The sequence below is a fragment of the Perognathus longimembris genome, chromosome 9 (assembly GCF_023159225.1).
Source record: "Perognathus longimembris pacificus isolate PPM17 chromosome 9, ASM2315922v1, whole genome shotgun sequence".
NCBI lineage: Eukaryota > Metazoa > Chordata > Mammalia > Rodentia > Heteromyidae > Perognathus > Perognathus longimembris.
In genome coordinates, this window is record NC_063169.1 from 62,896,427 (window position 1) to 62,915,086 (window position 18,660).

Here is an 18,660-nt window from a genome sequence, read left to right on the forward strand (position 1 = left end):
GGATATAGCCTAGTGGCAAGAGTGCCTGCCTCGGATACACGAGGCCCTAGGTTCGATTCCCCAGCACCACATATACAGAAAACGGCCAGAAGCGGCGCTGTGGCTCAAGTGGCGGAGTGCTAGCCTTGAGCGGGAAGAAGCCAGGGACAGTGCTCAGGCCCTGAGTCCAAGGCCCAGGACTGGCCAAAAAAAAAAAAAAAAAAGAATGGGCAAAAATGGAATAGCATCCCAAGATGGTAGGTTTGGACAGAAGCAAGAATTTAATCTACATAGAGGTTCCTCGGATCAAATTTTATATTCCCTCAAAAATATTCCCTTTAATTTTGTCTACTTGGCCATCGCTTAGTTGAAGAATATTTTCGAGGCTAGGAACCAGTGCTCACACCAGTTATCCTAGCGACCCTAGGCTGAGATCTGGAGAAATATGGTTGGAAGCTTATCCAGGCAGAAAAGTCTGTGAGATTCCATCTTCTATTAGTCAACACAAGCTGGGCTAGAGGCATGATTCACACAGAAGAGCTTGCCAGCCAAGCAAGCAGAAAGCCCTGAGTTCAAAACCTGGTATAGTTAAGAGTACTTTCTAGAAATGTATGGAAGGCACATTGATAAATTTTCTTTTCTGATTTAAAGTCCTGCTATTGTGAATGGACTGTTGTATGAATTTTCACTCTCTTTTCTTTTCTGAAGCTTAGATGTTTTGAAATAAGAATAATTTTGTGCTTATGAACAAATCCTCGGAGCTCCTGTGTGTTGTCTAATTGACATTTTACTGAAAACGTTTGTGCCTCAAGTTACAAAGTGACCATCATAAATAGAAACGTTTTCATTAGAAAGAACTTTAAATTGTTCCTTTTTTTAAACCATGCATGGTTCAGACCATTGGAAGCCGCCTTTACTGGGGCATAGTACATATTAAGGGGCCTTTTACTTTGCCCTACATATGAAGAGAAAAGTCGTTCCTTTCTTGGATAATTTTGTTGATTTCCTGAATAATTTTGTTAATGTCATTCTGAATGACTGGAAAACTTTTAGTCTTTCTCCTCACTCTTGAGTGTTGTCTAAAATTAAAAGTGAACTTATTTCAGACCATGGTGCTGTGTTGTACTTTAGTCTCCTTGTTACAAAACCAACCCTGACATTTTGTTTATTTTTGTACCCAAACTCACCTTAGTTACAGCACGCAATGAATCTATAGAACTTATTTTAAAAATGGCTTTTACTCCCAACTCCAAGCTTAGCATTCTTCTTAGAACAAAAGAAATAAACTATCCCGTTTCACTGTTCCCTATTTCAGTAATGTTGCAATTAGTGTTTTCTTGGCATAAATATAAGATCGATGGTTATTTTTTATTTCATTTTTATATCAAATTCTATTTGTGTTTCATGTCTCGAGTATACTACATTAGTGGATTTTTGCACTTAAGGCCAAATAATCAAATAGTCTTAATGCACTTTTTTCCCTCTGAAAATCCTTAATTTGATTTTTCAGAACAGCCCTTGAGGTAGTCAGGTATTCTCATATAAAAGCACTGCTGCTTATAAAAGCCCTGTTGTTATTCCCACATTCCTATAGTGACCAAAGATGCCAGTTCATTGCTTTACCTCGTATTGAATTTCCTGCTGTATAGCACTTCTTTTCTCCTTTAAAAAAATGTACACTTGACACACATCTTCAATATTTCTTACAAAGAAAGCATGGTCTTTACTTACCTTAAAATTTCCTTAAGTGCCTTCTATGTAGAATTGTTAAGTATTATTTTTCTGAGTATCATCTATTTTCAGAATGTCTTTATTTTCATTTATTGATAATTAGGCAAATAAGTTCTAAGAAGTTTTAAAAAGATTTCTCTTTGGGCTGGGCACCAGTTGCTCATATCTGGAATCCTAGATATTCAGGAGACTGGAATCTGAGCAGAAAAGTCCATGAGACTTTTATCTCCAATTAACTGCCAAAAAAGGCTAGAAGTAGAGAGGTGGCTCAAGTGGTAGAAAACAAACCTTGAGTACAACAGCCAGGAACAATGCCAAGGCCCTGAGTTCAAGCCCCAGGACTGGTGCACGAGCGCGCGCGCGCGCACACACACACACACACACACACACACACACACACAATTTCTACTGGGTTTCGTAAGTACCCACTTTGTCACTTGCTTATAATGCTGACGGGCTGGTCATTTCCTTTCACTATTTCATAGTGAGCAGTTGCGTTTTTAAGGTTGTATTTCTTTTTTTTTAATATTTCAAATACTACTTTTTAAATCTGAACAGCACTTAATAATTGTATGTATTTATGGAGTACCATATGATGCTGCGATGCATGTATACCATATGTATTGATCAAACTAAGATAAGTGGGACGGAGTCACTACTTCAAATATGTACCGCGTCTTTGTGTTGGGATCATTTGCTACTGGCTCTTTCGAAATATACAATGAATAGATGTTAGGCTGGTGTGCAACAGAGCATTGGATGTCATTCTCCTGCTCCAACAACACTCCTGAACTCATTGGCCGTCCTCTCTGCACCTGCTCCTGCCTCAGGTAGCTGCTGCTCAACTTACTTCTCTGACATCAGCCTTTTGGGTTTCGTGTATAACTCAGAATGTGGAACAATATGGCTCACTGTGTTCTTCTCTTCCATGTCATTCTTGACTTTGTATTAGCAATGGTACTGGTTCACTTTCGAGTTTTCCTTTCCTTTTTCCTTTTTTTTTTTTTAACATCATGGTGACATTATTCTTTTCCTAGGTTACTGAGAGATCAAGCGTAGGTGTTGAGTTTTTTCCCATGTCACACTCCAATGTGGTTAAAGCACTTATAACCTATTGCTCAAGCATATGAGTTCTATTTATGTACGTCTATAGAATAAATGCTACTTATAGTGACATGGTCATTTGCTGCATATTGGGTTTTGTGGACATTTTAGAAGTCTTATAGCTTATCTAAATCAAACAAGCCTCTTTTCTCTCTTGGAGTTTTATCAGATTTGTTCTCAGCTTTTTGCTAGCTTTAACAAACAAACCAGGCAGCTTCATTTTTTTCTGTATTCTGAAAGCTTTTTATAGAGTTTAGGAATTAATTATTAAACTATACATATTCATTTTTCAGCTCCTGTATCATAGTTTTAGTTTGGGTCATTAAATATCACCTTAGAAAACTGTTGGCATTGATATGTTCAAAACTTATTTCACAAGGATATTTTTATTGAAAACTCTTAATATTTTTTATCTTTTCCATTTCTCCCACATACTCCTTGAATAATTCTAGTTTCATAATAGATTTTAAGGCTAGAATGTCCAGAAACACATTTATGAGGTCTTTGCGTTTGCAATGAAGCAGGGTTCTTTTGGTAAGTGTGGTCCTGGACTTTGAACTCAGGATTCACGGGTACTATGACACTTGAATCGTGTTTCTAGCCCAGGTTTTTGTTAGTTATTTTGGAAATGGAGTCTTGAGAATATTTTTCTCCAGACTAGCTTCAAACTAGAAGTCTCAGGATCTCAGCATCCTGAGTAATTAAAATTATAGGTATGAGCCACCAACACCTAGCTGACGTTTGTATTAGATTGTTTCATTGAAAGATTTGAAGTTGGCCCTCTCCTTGGGTTACTCTTAATAGCAGCGGCTAACTTTCTCTGCCCTTCTTTCCCTCCTTTCAGTGCTGCTCTCTAACTCCTTCACTTTTAAGGGGCTTTATTTCTTTTGATTGGCATCAACTGGAGGGTTCTTTTGGGTTTGGTTTTGTTTGTGGTTTGCCTTTTTGAGTCATTTCATAGATGCACAGATTATAAAAGGCTGTTTTAGAAAAGAAAAACATCCCATACACATCGAGGTGTCTATGGTTCTTTTTGAAAGAAGTGAACAGAAATGTCATTGACCTCGCCTCTTCCCAGGTATAAGGTCTGCCCTCTGGCTCTATGATAGGAACTCATCTCTGCTGCCTTGAAAAGAGGGAAGCTGAAGGTGGTGCTTCAGAACTAGGGATGCTGTGGCCGAGATGGAGTGAAATCATTGCCCATCTCCACACCGCTGCTTCCCAGCCCTCTACACCACAGCCAAGTCGTTGGGCTCCTTTGTTTTCAGAGTTCTTTAAAGTTTAGTTCTTTTGCATTTTCTGAGTACTTCGGAGGAAGTGGGTGGGTGGGGGGGGGTCAAAGAAGACTGGGTATCAGGGTGTCTCTAACCCCAAATCCTATCAGGCCTTTCATATTTTAATTATGCTTTTTTTTATGATTGTCTGTTAGAAAAAAAATAGGTTTAAGTCTTTTCCTAGGAAAATTCTAGCATTTCAGCTGCCAGTCTACTTTTCGCCACTTGAAGTTTGTCTTACTATCTCATCCATTCTCCATTACATCATTCTGGGAAAGTGATATGTAAGTGAAAAGCGATTTATTTTTTGTGTTTCTACTGCAGGTGAAGACTGATGTGAGGCGTATCATGGAAGACACTGGAAAGGTGAGTTACCACTCTGGAAGGGGCTTTCTTCTTGCTGTTGTTATTTGAGTATGTAACATGCTGAAAGATGGATGTGTTTACAATTTAGGTTTTTATGTATGTATGCATGCATGTATGTATGTACATATGCATCCTTCAAAACAACACACACAAAGTCTACACCTGGGGTTGTGTGATGGAGCCCTGGGAGGGAGTCATTGCTCCCATTGATTGGCCTCTTAGGCTAAGGTTAATGAGTGAGTCTCTTTCTTTCTTTCCTTCTTTCTTTCTTCTTCCTTTTTTCTTTCTTTCTTTCTTTCTTCTTCCTCCTCCTTCTTCCTTCTTTTTCCTTCTTCTTTCTCTTCCTCCTTCCTTCTTCTTCCTCTTTCTCTTCCTCCTCCTCCTCCTTCATCATCTTCAATTTCAAGCTCCCATTTTGTGGTGGTGGTACTTAAAAACCACAATGAATGATAAAAAGGGAGGCAAAGGAAGGAAGGAATATTTTCTGTTAGGTACTTTAATTCCTATGGGTACAGTAATGAGTCTTCCTCTGAACACATTAGAGGCTATTTGACAAGACCCCACATGTCAATGCAACATTATTCAGTTGTGCAGCAAATGCTGAGTCACGTGGTAGAAATACATGAACTATGTAAGGAAACTCAGTCTGGTAAGTATAGTATTCACTTTTTATGGGCAAATGATGTTTGTATTTCATTTTTTTATGCCAAGCTATTTTTTAAAATAGGCAATAAAATTAGAGCAAAATGAAAAGTCCAGGTGCAACAGTAGGTTAGATTCTTGTTGTCTTAACCAACAAGGTCAGAATGCTTCTTTGGAGTCATAAATATTTGATATGCTGATTATTCCTCAAGGGATCAGTGTTATATACAGAGACAAATAGTATCTTAATGGAGTGAAGATTGCTTGGTTGTGGCAGAGTTCACTAATGTTTTGTTAACTGGTAGAACAATGGTTTTAATCCTGCAGGTCTTTATTACTGGCAGGAAAGTCTCCAAAGTTCTTTTGCTTAATCTATGTTCTAGAATGCTGAGTAGTTGAAAAATCAAAAGACCTTGTAGTCCAGAGCTGGCTTGTTCATTAGGCACTGTGCTTCAGGCCCTAAGAAACAAAACAAAACAAAAGTTTTAACCTTAAATTCTTTTAAAAGTGCAAGAAAAATAAGTATGATGATTGATACAGAGAACCTACCTACTTGTGCATCTATTGCATGATCAAAAACAGACAAATAATTTTAAAAATAAAGGAAATTAATGTGTGACATTTTCTTTTTACAGCCCAGTATTATCCACAGTTGTGTTTAAGTCATTGTGTGATCTGCTGAGTTTTTCACTGGCCTTAATTTTGTGAACCTGTGCCTTCCCCAAAAGCAAATGGTTTCTAAAAAAGCAAGGACCAAGTGAATATGCTGAAGTGAGGTAATAAAGTGAAAATCTTGTATTTATTGAAAAGCAGGTGGCATTAATAGAAGATGGAGCCAGTTATGGGGAAAATGAATCACATGCAGAACAGTCCTGAACCTAAATACCATATGCATGCGCAGTTTTTCCCCCAACAGTGGTCTCCTTTGGATTGCAAAGGCCTACTGTATATAATAGTGAACATAGCCTGGATTACATGTGTCTTGATATCTGTGCAGTTGCCGTGTATAATTTTAGTGACTTTTTAAGGAGGAAAGAGCCCACAAAGTCCAGAATGTCAGGGGCCTGCAGGAGTTGTGTAGTCTCACCTGTGTGTATGTGACAGAAAGTCATTTGGTACTTCTCTTTCCGTTGAGAAGAATAGATCTTTTCTTTTGTGACTTCTTATTGAACAGGTTCTATGTTTCTGCAAATGATGTATGTGCTCCCCAGAGTCACACATGGTTGTAGCTACAAAGAAATGGACACATAGCTAGATAGCTGTGACGATTCATTGTTTTCCTGAAATCAAATAAGTCTTTTCCTCCTAGATACTCACTGAAATTCTTTTGGCTTTGTGATGGGATAGGGAAAGAAAGGAAGGAGAGGCATGACTTGACCCGAGGTTCCTGCGTGCCACTAGACCAGTTGTTGCCCGAAGACCGTGCTCCTTGTTGTTCTGTACTCTGTGTGTTCCTGAATGTAAACATTTCAGTAACTGGGGGGTCATCTGGTTGTGTTTGTTTCCAAAACTATGTTGTACTTTTGAAGATCATATTTTCTTTTGGTTTTCAGTGAAGTGTAGGCCTCTTTTACACAGACTCTTCATGTGTTCATCTGAGGGAAACAAGAAATGCATTATTTGTTGTTAGTATTAGAAATAATGTTTTTTCCACTCAAGATTTCACTGATCCACAGTGTCTGTGGCCCATCTAAGGGGGCCCAACTTGTCTCTAGCAGATGAGCGTAGATCTCGTTTCTTCTGTCCCTATCTGAGCACTCTTCATGAAAGTAGCCCACCCACCTCAGTAGGTGTTTTTGTGGTATCTCTGAGGTGCATTATCTTGCAGCCGAAGGTTCTGTGGTTTTCAGACAGTATGGGTTTTTTTTTTTTTAAACCCTTGAGACTAACAAAACAATGTCATAAAGAGGTGCTTAGGAAGGAAGCTACACTGCCCCTCCCTTCGTGGGTCGTATAGGTGAGCTTGCTTCTGTTTCCCAGGGTGCTGTCTTACTCAGGGCTGATAGATTTGTCAGAAGTCAGCTAATAGAAAAGTAATCAGTGCTCAGTGACTCACATTGTGAATTAGTAACTTGTATTGAGCTATCCATTGCTAATAACACAACCATCCGGTAGAATTCTTGGCAGCGTGCAAGAGAACATAGACTTAAATGCATTGTGTGACCTTTACTAAGTCACTGAAGTGCTTTCTTCTGGGTCCTTCCAAAGAACAATCCTCTGATCATCTTGACATGCAGGCATCATGGTAAGGATTTTTTTAAATAGTGTAAAGATTAGGTGTATTACACGAACTACAGTGGTCACAAAATTGAAGCATTGAGTTATGTCATTCAAGATGTATGGACTGGGGCTGGGGATATAGCCTAGTGGCAAGAGTGCCTGCCTCGGATACACGAGGCTCTAGGTTCGATTCCCCAGCACCACATATACAGAAAACGGCCAGAAGTGGCGCTGTGGCTCAAGTGGCAGAGTGCTAGCCTTGAGCGGGAAGAAGCCAGGGACAGTGCTCAGGCCCTGAGTCCAAGGCCCAGGACTGGCCAAAAAAAAAAAAAAAAAAAAAAAAAAAAAAAAGATGTATGGACTGGCCTTTGCCAGAGGCTTCTCTTTTCTGCTAAAGACAGGGAGAACTAGGATTTCTCAGTCACTTATCCGAGGTCAGCACTATGCTTTCCTGAACTGCACACAATCAACAGGGAGGTGTTGAAGGCCAGGTGTCCAAAATCAAAGCAGAGAAATACCTCTGCCCATGTCCTTACATCCCACCCTACCGTCTAGCTTTTCCCACTCTTCCTGTATTGTGGAAGGGAAGTTAACTGAGCATTTACAGTCCAGCATAGAAGTAGCACAGACACAGAAATGGGCTAGAGGAGGAATGTAGATGGATCAAAGCTATCATTATAGTCTGTGAGCGGAAGCAGGGGAAAGGACACATGGAGGACAAAGCTCTGCACAACAGTTACCTGTACTCTACCTGGGTGATGCATAATAGAGCCAGGTCTCACAGTTGCTCATTAGGGAAATCCCATCTGGTAATTTCCCTCAGACTGGTCTGTGTTCCACATGTCTGATGTCCGGGGCATCTGGAAGCATTTAGTTGACCCTGGCTGTAAGATAGGTGACAGATAACATTGGGCCATCTGAAATTCTAATACGGAGAAAGTTACTTTTTACTGTTAAACTTCTCCCAACCTCACAATATTTGACAGACCCTGATGAATTCCTTACATACTACATAGAATTGCAGGTATTAAGTTATTGATAACATGTGATAAAGGCTAATGTCATTCATTTGTTATAGCCAGGTGCAAAGTCATTACATTGTAGAAATCAGATAGAGTATCAGCCCCATACTATATGGGATCATGCTGAATTTCATGGTTTGAACTGGTGCTGAACTTGGTTAGATTCACAGAGATTTAACCAGTGACCACACTAACAGGCATGGAAGGGCCACCACCTAAAATATCAAAAGCACCAGACACACTCAGTGATGCCAGACCTGCTCTGCACAGGTGGAGGTAATCATTCTAGGCCTAGAATAGACAATTAGTAGTAATATTTGGAAACATGCGGATATGCTGACCAGATTCCCTGGGCTTATTAACAAGTCAGTCAAACAAAATTACCCAGCATGACTTTCGGGAATCAGGGCCTGAGCTCCTGTTGACTGAATTTAACCCCTCCCCGCCCCATGGCTTCCTCCCCTGCCTGTCCCCTTTTCTTGTTTCCTTCCAGATCCTAGCTATCTTTACTTCAGCATCTAGGGTACAAATACTTTTAGGGTTCTGTGCTTTAGTACCTTATGCCATCTTGCCTTTTCCATGAGGAATGTCTGTTTTGAAGGAACATTTTAGCTTTTTTAGAGCTCTGCAGGGTTTTCATTGTGTTTTAAGCTCGAGAGACACTGAGTTGCAATTATCTCAACTCTTGTACGAAGTCAACGATTTTCTTTTAATATTCTACATCTTAAAAATGTGAGGTCTGGTCTCCTATCTATCTATCTTTGATTTTCTAAAGCACAGTCATTTCCCAGAGAAAATGGGGTTTAACAATTACGCAGGGTCACACATAGATGGAATATTGCAGCAACAAGCCTCTTAGTCAAATGCTTGCCAGAGCAGGTTTCTTGCTAAGCCCCTCAGCTCCTTTATAACTTTGCCTGGGTGTTTTTCATACCGTTTAGAATACAGTCTGCTTTTGGGTTGTAAGTTACTTCAATAATTTGTAGAAGTGCTGCTTCTACTGAGAGACAAAATTCTTTTTAAATTTTATTTCTTTATATATATTAAATAAGTTATAAAGGTGATGAACAGGGAGGTTACAGTTACAAAAGTGAGATAATGAGTCCATTTCTTTTTAAACTCTGTTCCTCCTCCCTCATTTCCTCTCACTTACTCCTCCCCCTCCCCTCCCAGCAAGTTGTAAAGTTCCTTTCCAACATCGTGAAGACAGAATTCTTTGTAGTCACGTTTTTTTCCTGATGGTATATGTTATTGGAAGAGAAAACGTTAGAAAAGAAATCAAACTTTTTTTTTCCTGCCTCTCAAGGCTGATTTCGAAATGAAGGTCAAGGCTGAGCAGGGTGATTCTCCCCTGCTGGGCTATTTTTTTCTCCCTTCTTTGAAGACATGACACAGGCCACTGGGGAAGGCCCCTGCTGCTCTCAGCTATAAACTAGGTGGTAAAAATGTCTAAAACGTGTCTAAACAATGCCTCCCATCTGAGGCATCCTGAGCAGCCCACTCAGGAGCTCAGAGCACGACAGGGAAGCCCAGTTAATGCTAAAGGACCTTAAAATAGAAACTTGGTCATGGTAGACCATTGGTGCCTAATGTCACTGGCAACCCTAGCAATTGGGAGGCTGAAGCAGGAGGATCAAGAGCTCAAGGAGGCCAGCCTGGACTCTACAGTGCGTTGGAGGCCAACCTCGGCGACACAGTGAGAGAGCCTGTCCTAAAACCAAACAGACGAAGAAGTTCCCTAAACAAAACCAAACATGCTGCAGCAGAGATGTAGGCGTCCTTCTGAGTCTGTCCCTTACCCTGGCAGTCTGGATAAAAAGAGGCAAGTTATATAAATATTGTGCAGCTTCCTGAGCAAAATATATTACAAAGGGCAGATGTTCCACGTTCTGCAATTCAATGGAGTCGTGGTTGTCTGAAGTCAACCAGGACATTCAGGTTGGAATGGCGCCCAGTGAGGAGAGTTTAGGAACAAGAGTAAACTTGGCCTTCCTCTCATCAACCCAGGGTCATCACAAGATAGCACTGGCTTCCAGCCTCGAGTGCTTTTGTAGTCTAGCTCTGATTGTCTGCATCTGCTGTGCATTCTCCATCCCCATCCCCTCTGCTTCCGCCATATTGGTCCACTCACTGCTGACTTGTGTCTTTTTGTCCTCGGCTGGGGGAAGGACCCTGCTTCATGACGGCCACTGAGCCTGGTGTGTCTCCGCTTCCTTCATCCACACCTAGGAGTGAATTTTAGATAGAGTAAAGACCTAGTCCCAAATATCTCATGTGACTGATGAGAAAACTGAGGTCAGGAGAGAGCTGATAATGCTACCACATTTGAATATAAGCTCAGGTCAGAAATGGAATTGGAATCAAGGTACCACTTCTAACCTAGGACACCTGCCATCATAAAACTATCATCACCAAACATGTATATATAAATGTGTATATGTATCTACACACATGCATATGTAATCCACATATATGCACACATCATAATACTACAAAATGATACATACAATTGGTAATTTTGTGTAGGTAATTTAATATTTATCAGTCTGGAGCTTGAGATTTAGGCCCTACAACATGAGAACAAGACCTGTATGAACCTATATGAGGACCAGAATTGTATTACCTTCAGTTACCACACCTCTAAATTTCAGGGTTTTAGCATTCCTAAGATGTTTGGTCACTAATATTTTCATATCTTGTATTTCCATAACACAAACTTCCAAAAATTTCTACATGTAACTGTGTAGATGATTAGTGTGACTAAAGATTAACATTGAAAAGACTTTCTTTTGTATTTTTATTATTACTATTACTATCATTATTATTATTATTATTATTGCCAGTCCCGAGGCTTGGACTCAGGGCCTGAGCACTGTCCCTGGCTTGTTTTTGCTCAAGGTGAGCACTCTACCACTTAAGCCACAGCACCACTTCTGGCTTTTTGAATATATATGATGTTAAGGACTTGAACCCAGGGCTTCATGGATGCCAGGCAAGCACTGTACCACTAAGCCACACCGCTAGCCCCCTGTATTATTTTTAATTAGTTACACAAAGGGGTAAAAATTCAACATAGGACTTACTATTATCTGTGTAATCAAATATCTTGCATTCACCAAATGGGTGGTAGACTGCATTATGTTGTGTTCATGTGACACTAAAATAGAGTTTGAATGAAGCAAATAGGCTTCTGTTTGTTACATACAACCTAACATTATCGAATATCTTGGGAAATAATCATCTCATACAAGAGTCTCATTGATAGCCTCCCATAGCCTGTTAATTTCCCTTGTTTATAGAAGCCTACCTTTTCCTATTTGAAACAGATGTGTCTAAACAGTGTCTTAATACAATTCGGCATTGAATTTGCCTTATTCTAGAGCAAAATCTGTACTTCACTGCTGGTTGGCACTGCTAGGGGAGCTGAGTTCCAAAGTCTGGAAAGCAATGGAGCGTGAAGATCTGATCCTTTAGTCCTTTAGTGGGTACCAGTCCACAACTATAATGAATAAAATTGCTGTCCTCTTATTGTAGGGCATTGCTTATTCCTTTAAAAGCTTTCCCAGTTAGTCAACAGGTGGAACAACAGACAAGACCTCTTGCCTTCTTGCAACATGAAGAGGAATACTTGAATGCCAGACGCTGGAGGCCCATGCCTGTAATCCTTGCTACTCAGGAGGCTGAGATCTGAGGATTGCAGTTCAAAGCCAACCTGGGCAGAAAAGTCCATGAGACTCTTATCTCCAAATAATGACCAGAAAACCAGAAGTGGCGCTGTAGCTCAAAGTGATAAAGCACTAGCCTTGTGTGAAAGCACTCTAGGATAGTGCCTAGGCCATGAGTTCAAGCCCCACAACAACAACAACAAAAACAGTATTTGGAGACTGACTTACACTCAAGAGCATCTGAATGTTTGCATACAGGTCACTTCTTCACGAGTATAAAAATGAAGATCGCCTCTGAATGCTGGTTTCTGTTTGTGAGCTGGTTAGGGTTAGATATGAGAGTCTCATGAGTTAGAATTCCAGACATTCACATGTTCCTGGTCTTGGTGCCCCTGGATAGACCAAGAACCCCACTGTGATTTCTATCTGCCAGGGACACACTAAAGCACTGGCTGCCCTACCTTCCACCTTTGCAAAAAATAACAAAAAAACAAAGCCAAATTTATCCTGGGAGCTTTCAACTACCAGGACAACTCTCTAAAGCAAGTACAAAGTGATTCCATTCTTGATCGCTCTCTCAAATGCTTTAAAGTTCCTTGTTCACTTCCAAAAAAAAAATGAATTACGGTTTTCTTGGAGGGCCAATAGCTCCCTTGGTAAATTTCTGGATTTCTTGGCAATATGTATGATATTTTGAGCTCTCCTCTAGTAAACTTTAATGGTCCATTGGAGAAATTGTACCCACATTCAGCCTAGTTTCTATTATTGGAAAGTCCAAGACAATTCTGGAACACTGAACTGTCCTTTGATCTGGTAGAACAGAGTGGTTTCTCTGTTCTGCTGGCAGAGGACCAAGCAGGAGTTCAGCATTCCAGTCAGAAGGGCTCAGTGTTCCCAACCAGGCCTGCACTCAAACGCTAGCACAAAGGGCCTTCGAATCAGAATGCCTTATATGTAATGACTGGAAATAAGTTTGGCTGTTCGAGGGGAAGAATGTGGTAATGGTTTTAAAAAAATGTGATTCCTTTATTTAAAGTCGCCTTGTTTCTAGAAAAAAAAATTTTTTTAGTCTCCTGATGACACAGAATACAAATTTTCTCCAGTCCCTCCGTAGTTTGTACAAAGCAATAGGGAACAGAGTCTTATTCAACCTTAAATATAAATAAAATGAGAGCCAAATTATTGGGGTCAATGCTTTTCCTACATCTGGCAATAATCTTTTCTTAAAGCAGTTGCTAATCCAAATTTATTTTTAAGTGTTTTAGCTTGAGTTTCCTTCTCTGGGATTCTTGGCCCCTCCCCCTCGCCTGCCCACAAGCATCCAGTTCGGTGGAATGGATAGTCTAAGATCCCTGTAACCCCAAAGTTCATGACTGGCAGACACACCTTTGCACCACTAGGCTGTAGGTTCAGGAAAGCCAGACCGACATTCCTGTGTTAGAGCTTGTCTTCAGACAGAGGGGAAGTGAGAATCTTCAAGGGCGTAATTACAACTAGCTTGGCAGTGTTGTGATGGTACAAAGTGACTATGAGTGAAGAGAAAAGATGACTTGGTCTGGGATGGATGGGAATTGAAGAGTTGTTGGCAATTAGCCTTTGGTTTCTACAACATTCTCTCACGGTGTGACACCTACCTCCCTTGCAGCTATGTCTTCGGGGTACCACAGGCTTCAGTCCATGAGGCCAATGAATCCGTCAGCTAACAGGGAAAATCATGAGATGCTCTTTGGTGCTGAATTTTTACTTGGTTTACTTTCAATTATCTACTTGGTTTCACAGTAGCTGGACTGTTTATCCAGTCCTTTTGACAATGTCCTGTGCAGCAATATAAAGAATGACTCTTAAACTCTAATTATGCTCTTGGACAATGAGTTCTTCATGTTGACATAGCTCTAACCCACATTTTGATCCTAAGATGTATTTTTAATTTCCTTTTTAAATCATTCCTGGAATAACTGGAAAAACACTGTTTTCTTAAATTAATTTTTATCTGTATTCCTCAGTGAGTTATTTATTTTTCTTTAAGAGTCCAATGGATTTTGATGGAAGAAAAATATTGGTTTTATATGTATCTTCACATGGGTTCATGTCTTCAGAATAAATAGATAATAAAGAATCAATTTCCAAAACTCAGTTATTTTTTTTTCAAGTAAAGGATTGACTTAAGTAGATAGATTCTCTTCTCATAGCTCCTTGCTCTTCTTTCACTGATTTTAAAGAAAAACAATCCATGGAATCATGTCTTTTGTGTGTTTTTTTTAAAATGTGTGTCAGTACTGGAGCTTCAACTCAGAGCCTAACACTCTTGCTTACTTCCTTGCTTTGACTGGTGCTCTACCAGCTGAACCATGCCCCCAGTTTGGCATTTTGCTAGTTACCTGGAGATAGCATCTCTTGGACTTTACTGCTTGATATGGCTTTGAACCTTAATCCTGTTATCTTTGCCTCTTGAGTAGCTGATTACAGGTGTGGGCCACCAATGCCCGGTTGTCACTTGCCTTAACATTTGCACAAAGACCCCTCTGCTTGGATGACCTCTGGGCTGGGTAGAAAACAGAGCCCATCATAGCCTGTGGCTGTGTTAGGTACAAGGTACTTGGAAGTGCGGTGCAAAGCTTAGCCACCGCTGTTGCCTGCTCTACCTTTTTCTTTGGAAGTTCCTGAGGTAAACCAGAGGGCGTGTTCATTGTCTGATTGGGGAGATAAGAGTACATAGAAATTGGGGTGATTTCGCTATTGCCTAAGAAGTTGAATCCTTTGAAAAGACCTAATTAGTTAATTAGTTGCTCAATATAATGATAAGCCCATTATTAAACTGGTGCTCTATTTTACCAATCATAGAGTTGAGATGAAGTAAGAAGACCTCAGATTTCGTTTGATCATGGAAAGAATGGAAACAAAGAAAAGCATGGCTAAAGGTTGTTTCTTTGTAGATGTTTAATTTCATTTCTACACAGGTGGTTTTACAATGACAGGAAAGGGAGACGTCCTGATTGTTTGGGTTTGGGTGCGAAGAAAGAGCACCATTTAGAGATAAAAAGGAAGCTGTAGTAAGTAAAATAAGCAGCCTCATTGCTTATTCTTCTTTTCTTCTAGTGTTTCTATAACTAAGACTTCAGTGTGTCTGCTCCTGAGCAATGCCAACTAAATAATTCAGCATTTTCTGCTGCATATATCAACTTCAGCTTATTTGCCCCTTCAAATTACATATTCTGGCAAGATTTCACACTTGTTAAAGCATTTAATTATTGTGTTTGGCAGTCAGGGTTGGTTACATTGTGTAAACAAATGCTGACTTCAAACACTAAGGCTGATTTCTTTTTTTCATAGTCTGCCAGAAGGCAAGACTATTTGATGTGCAGTTTGGGTGCTCTATTTCTGATTACATAATTTAAGTCTGGGAAGAGGAATCTGGCTTTGCTCTGCCATTCTAATGCCATAGAAAATTAGCCTTTAGCATCCTCACCACAAGTGCGAATCATCATGGCTATGAGTTCCAAAAAACACTTTGAAGGTATGCTCCCTCCTAGTAAAAGATCTTTTTTATCTCCGAGCATTCGCACAGCACTCTAGGACTGTACTGGTTTCACCTAGTCGGTGCAATCCGTGACCTCTATAGTTTGACCTCTTGCCTCCTTCCCAAGGGTTCGGATGAAGGTCTTGGTAGACAGAGTTCACTGTCTCCTGCCTGTCTGAGACCAGCGTTTGCTGGCCAGTCAGTAAATGCTTTCATGAACACTTCTCAGCTTGCTGAATGGAGTAAAACCTAAGGAAGCTAATGCCTTTAAAGAAGTAGGATTTCTCAACTTGGTTTATAAAAGAAAGTTGAAACCCCCTTCCTCCTAATCGCACACCCAAAATAACCAACAAGAGGAATGGATTTAAAGAAAAAAAGAGGAGCCTTCTCATGTACCTCTACACATCAGTCTCTGGGAAAAGTACTTCCTTCATTTATCTTCCCGCAGTGGAGTGACAGGCAGCAGGCGCGCTGTGTGTGTGTGTGTGTGTGTGTGTGTGTGTGTGTGTGTGTGTGTGTGTGTGTGTGTGTGTGTGTGTGTACTAGGGCTTGAACTCAGGGTCTTGCTCAAGGCTGGCTCTCTACCACTCAAGCGTGCTTCCGCTTCTGGATTTGGGTTACTTGGTTAGACATTTCTCAGCTTGGGCTGACTTTACAGGGTGGTCCTCAGATCTCAGCCTCTTGAGTAGCAGGATTACAGGCGTGAGCCACCAGCACCAGGCCATTGGGGGCCCTGTGTGTGGGACTTGACACTGAAACACAGTAAAATCCTGAGTCATCAGGGAAGGCTAAATTATGGTTTGGAGTCCATACTGAAGTGGGAATTTGCATGACCCAGTTTAAGAGGGGAAAAAATTAACAAGGGCTGAAAGAGATTTTTATAGTTAACCCTAAATTTGCCAGAAAGTTCACTTAGACTCATTGCTCAAGTTATCTGCATAATAGCTGTTGTATTTTAATAGCAGAATGAATGAGTTCACAGACCAACCGCTCTTCCCTTTTGACTCTCAGAATCTGTCTGGGAATCTGGGGAAAGATGTGTTCATCCGTTCACTGTCTTTCTCAATACAGCGCAGACAGTCAGATTCCAATAGTTGTTATCAGTGACTACGGAACTTCATTGAAGCATTTGGGTTCACTTTCATTTCAAGTCACATAATGCAAGATAATGCCCAGATACTTCCTAGTAAAGGAATAGACTAGTTGAGAAGCGTTTGTTACTTGAAAACATAGTGATGAACTCAAAACTTGTGTATGAATTAATGTAGTAGGCTAGGTGAGAAATAATGGTAAGCAACATTCTTGGACTTAGCACGTGCCAGGAGACAAGAGGATTTCTCCCATATCTTGTGATATCAACTCCCAAGTGAGCATTTCCAACTCTCCTTCATGTCTCCTTCATCCTATTTTCCATTTACTACTCCATGGTGGGCAAACTTGTCACATTTGGAAACTTAACTAAGGTTACACACTCATGAGTGGTAGAACTGATGTTGTCTGGCAGTTTGGATCCATTTCTCTGCCAGGTAAAGAATTAAGAGGTAGGCTGGGAATGTGGCTTAGTGGTAGAGTGCTTGCCTAGCATGCATGAAGCCCTGGGTTCCATTCCTCAGTACCACATGAACAGAAAAACCAGAAGTGACACTGTGGCTCAAGTGGCAGAGTGCTAGCCTTGAGCAAAAGAAGCTCAGGGACAGTGTCCAGGCCCTGAGTTCAAGCCCCAGGACTGGCCAAAAAAATAAATTAATTAAGAGGCAGAGGAGTAACGAAGTGTATCAAAGCAACAAGTTATTAAAAGTAAAAAAGGGTATGGGCTCTCTGTGGAGGGGGCCCTAGAGTCCAGACTCTTAAGTCTGCTCCTACCCAGGAACGTGATTGCTCATTGAGGTCCCACAAGTTGATGTGGGTCCCTCATTGGTCTCTACCCCTGGGCAAGAGTGTGCAAGTAAGTCATGGCTGGTCATGTCTGGTCATGGACAAGGCATGATCTCACTATTGGCTTAGAATTTTGAGCAGGAACCCAAGGCATTAAGGGAAGTATTTGAATGGGAATCTAGGGCATGATGAGAAGAAGAAGAAGCACCATTTTGAGAAGGCACCCCAAGAACTCTGGGAACAAGAAGGACATGATGAGCCAAGTGTCATTTGCCCTATCTTAAAATTCACCATTTTCTATCCCTACCCACCTAACAGTTCCCGTTTCCCTTAGTACCAGGACTCAGACACAGGTCTGTCACAAGCAGCGTGCGTGTCTTTCATCTCATCTTACTGTGTCCAGTGGGGGGGGGGGGGAAGGGGGAGAAGGGAAGTAGAGGAAGGGAGGCCCAACCCCGCAACCTCAGCTTTCAGTTGTTCATGTTTATCATATGTAAGGATCTTGAATCTTTTATCTCCTTCCTTAAGTAGCTTGATTTGTGCCTCTGCAATGATAAAAATGACTTTCTGCTTAGTGGAAGAATAAGCACTAAGGATTATTTAAATCTAAGATGAAATTAAATCACAAAAAGGACACTATAGAAGCATTTCTTAAAACTATCATGTCCTATTATGTCTGAAATGTACATTGAGTGAGTCACTAGTAAAGCAAGTTACTAACACCAGATATAATGGCCCAGATTCAGACAGTACTCTATAAGTTAGGGACACACCTGTGTTCACAACACCTGGACTGGCCTGTGTCTAAATAAACCAAGTACGCTCTATAAAGCCAGAAAGAAGAACTTAACTCATGTGATTAACTCTCCATATATAATAACAGGAGTTATTTCTTAAGAGATCCATTTTAACTTCAGATGCCCTGATAAACAGAGGTTTTATATTAGGTTCAGCCTGAATTACCAATCTTGACCCAGTCTAATTTGATGTAAGTGGTAAGAATTAATTTTGTGCAGGCCGGGATGAAGGCTAATCCAAGTCAATCAGCACTTAGTAATTAATCCACATGTTCTTTTAAAGGACAGAGAAATGTTGGCACATGTTCTGGCTCAAGATTCTGTACCAGTTAAATGTAGGGTTCTAAAATTTTATAGGGTTCAAATTTCAGGGTAAAATTACAACTAACAAAGGTTTTGCCTAAAACAGATGGTTCTTTCTAACTGCCAAATGTTGAGGTTTTGTTGGAAATCTATTCTAGCCATGCC

General features: G+C 40.5%; 1 protein-coding gene across 1 annotated transcript in view; it reads left to right on the forward strand.

Annotated features, from left to right (window-relative positions):
- The window catches only part of Plekhg1 (pleckstrin homology and RhoGEF domain containing G1), a 174,805-nt gene that overhangs the window by 45,832 nt on the left and 110,313 nt on the right, over positions 1 to 18,660 (forward strand). The window contains exon 2 of the mRNA XM_048354285.1: positions 4,413 to 4,454. The gene's annotated coding sequence lies outside the window, so the exon portion shown is untranslated. The remainder of the gene's footprint in view (positions 1 to 4,412; positions 4,455 to 18,660) is intronic.